We start from the raw sequence: 3,413 nt of genomic DNA, 5'->3' as shown, positions 1-3,413 counted from the left end.
GGAGTGAGGAGACACTAGGGTGTTCATTTGGTGGTGAACGGAGCCGGCGCCGCCACCGTAGGAGATGGTGATTTTAGGGCGGCGCTAGGGTTTTGGGATTAGGTCTCTGATGAATAGGAACGAAGGAGACGGGTTTGAGAGAGGGGGGGGGGGGTCCCGTTAGGACATTCTTATACTAAGTGCCCTCCCACTTGGGGACCGTCCGATCAGAAGAACCTCGACGGCTCAGATTCAATCTAGCCTAAACGGGGTCGTTTTGCCTAAGGGGGGGGGGGGTAAATTGGACCGGTTGAGGCGGGGTTTGGGCTGGACTAATGGGTTGAGGGGTTTTGGGTCCGATTTCAACCAGATTCGGCCCAGAAATGATGACCCATTATCTTCTTTTCTTTCCTTTTCTTTTGATTTTTGTTTACTTATTATTTTCTTGGTTTTTATTTGATTTTTGTATTTTATTTGTTTATTTTTTTTTTATATTTCTGACTTAATAAAAATAAAAAAATAAAGACCTAATATATTTAAAAGTTAAACTCTTTCCTAAAAATGTTTTAAAACTATTTCATGGCAAATTCAACAATTAAAAATGCAAAACTGGACTATTTTTGTTGTTTTCTTTATATTTTGTTCTAAAAACCACTTAACTCCTAACTAATCCTAAAATATGAAACTAAATCCTAAATGCAAATGCCAAATGTATTTTTTTTATATTTTTCATACGAATTAAAACAAACACTAATAAAATGCAACAATTATCAAAAAATAACACAAAAATTCACAAAAATTGTGAAATAATAAAGAAATCATTTTTGAATTTTTGGGAATAATTCATATAGGGCAAAAATCACATGCTCACAGCTGCCCCTCTTTGCTCGGAAACACGAAGAGTTTTCGCGCAAAGATAAGTGAGCGGATACGAGCGATTTTTGCCTATTCGAATACTCTGTGTGAAGCATTTTTGAAAACCGTTTACCCGAACCCTGCTTCAAAGGTTGCCTACATATCCTTGGCTAAAAAGGAATCAGGTCAGTGTAGTTCGGGAAGGTTTGGTAGCTGGGTCTACCAGGAGCTGTGATTTCACTGATGTTGCTACTGCTACCGATCGCTGACCTCCTTATTACACCATGTCAAAATAAAAAGAAGCTAGCCTAAGCTATAAGTTACAAAAAGGTCCTATCTATGTCTTCAAACTTGCTCTTGTGTTGCCTTGAACTTGTATTATTCCGATGGAATCCTTGTTGTTGCCTTGCATTGTGATCGGAGATGTTTGCTATTCCTCCGAGTGATGCTTGACTGCTGAAATTTGAAATGTATTCCCTGCTCTCCAGGCGGGCTCCTGACTGCTGACTTGAAATGTATTCCCTGCTCTCCAGGCGGGCTCCTGACTGCTGACTTGAAATGTATTCCCTTGTTCTCCAGGCGGGCTCCTAACTGCTGATTTGAAATATATTCCCTTGTTCTCCAGGCGGGCTCCTGACTGCTGAACTTGAAATGTGCTCCTTTGTTCTCCAGGCGGGCTCCTGACTGCTGTCACACCTCCTTTTATACACACCGACCCTGAAGGGTAATGTATAAGGGAGTTTTTCCATTTAAAGAGCCATTATTCGAAATGGGACTATTTATTTATTTTTAGAGTCGCCACTTGGGAAAGGATTGGCTTTTGGTGTCCCAAGTCATCGATTTAATTTAAATCCCAAATCGAGGAAAAATTCGACTTCCCAATTGGAGTCTGCAAACCAGAAATTCTGAATAAGGAATTCTGTTGACCCGAGGGAAGGTGTTAGGCACCCCTGGATCCCGTGGTTCTAGCACGGTTGCTTAAATTATCATAAATGGCCAAAAATCTGGTTTTTATACATGTTCAAACCTATAGTGCAATTTTATAAATTTGTTTAACCGCTTTTAATTAGTTTTTTTTTTATGAAAGTGAACGCCGTTTAAGAGCGTGTTTTTGGATCACGTCACATGAAATGCACCCGGATCCTCGACACCTCTTATTCAACGTTTTGGGATTTGGATTTAGGTCGCATGAAATGCACACCCGTATTTAAGAAGGTAAAATTATTAAAAGCGCGCCTAAAGTGGCTAGCGTCTTATTAACTTTCCGGGAAGCCATGAAAATTCGCTAAATGGCATGTCCCGAATTTCTAAAATATTTTTAATAAAGCATTTAATGAGGGCCCCGCAATTTATGCATTTTTATTTGGCGAGGCTCGTCCCACTTTTTATTTAAAGGCCAATCTTAAAGCAAACTAGGATTTCTATTTACTGTTTGTCTCTAAAAAGGCCTAATTAGTTCACATTTATAAATTCGGGCCTCGAGTTCAAGCCCGAATTCAAACAAAAGGGAGGACCCTCTTAATTTGAACCCACTACTTAACTCGAGAACCCAAATTTATATTTGCAAATTAATTCCTGTATTCCTAATGTAATTTTTCAAAAAAAGGATTTTTGGCTTCCAGCATTTTTTTGGGCCTTGAAATTTTGGCCCAAGCTGGTAAGCTACCAGCTTGTGAAATCCAAGTAAATACACTGCCCACGTTGGGCCTCAGAGGGGCGAGCCCATGATTTGGCCACAGTTTATGAAAACGAAACAGGAGTGGGCTCATAGTGAGCCCAAAGTCAATACCAATCGTGCTCGAGATCTGTTAACACATGCGTAATTATGCAAACGAGTTGCTGATTTTGAACGTGACTATAATTCAATAGGTTCACCTGTTAATGTCTATCTTTCTAGATGTGAGAGTTAACATCATTTTAGCATCTCATGGACTTCAATTGACATAAAAAAAACTATAATATGAATGCTGAAAGTAAGTTAACATAAGACCTGCAACCTAACTATCAGCTGGATATGAACATTAAATGCGAAACTGATTTTGTAAGACATAAACTTTCAACCTCAGGTGGTATTCGATACTCCTGATTTAACAGACAACTTGTTGATCAGACTTATGGAAAACAAGCTAAACATAAAATTTATAAGGCCTCAGATTATCAATTATCCTAAATGAGTAGTTTCACCACAGACGAACTAAAAGGGATCCATATAGTTCAAATTATATCATCCAATACAGTCCAAAGTCCATCTAAATTATACGATCCAGGAACTACAGAGATACAAGTTAAAAGTGAACTAAATTGAATACAAATAGTCTATTACAGTTGAACAAACACATCTCAAGGGTGAATGAACATTTTTATTTCAGCATTTCATTTCAAAGCCACATAAGGCCATGGTTCGAGTATGTACCTGGACGTTTGAAATACAAGAAGAAGAAGAATAAATCAGCAGCAGTATCGAGCAACAATCAGATAACAGCCCAGAAATGAATTCAACAGTCCAGGAAAGGTTTGAAATCAGTTGAAACCAGGAAATCAACCATAAATGACTTGAATACACTCAAATAAACAGTATA

The sequence above is a fragment of the Nicotiana attenuata genome, chromosome 1 (assembly GCF_001879085.1).
Source record: "Nicotiana attenuata strain UT chromosome 1, NIATTr2, whole genome shotgun sequence".
NCBI classification, from domain to species: domain Eukaryota; kingdom Viridiplantae; phylum Streptophyta; class Magnoliopsida; order Solanales; family Solanaceae; genus Nicotiana; species Nicotiana attenuata.
Note: the sequence above shows the minus strand (reverse complement) of the source record.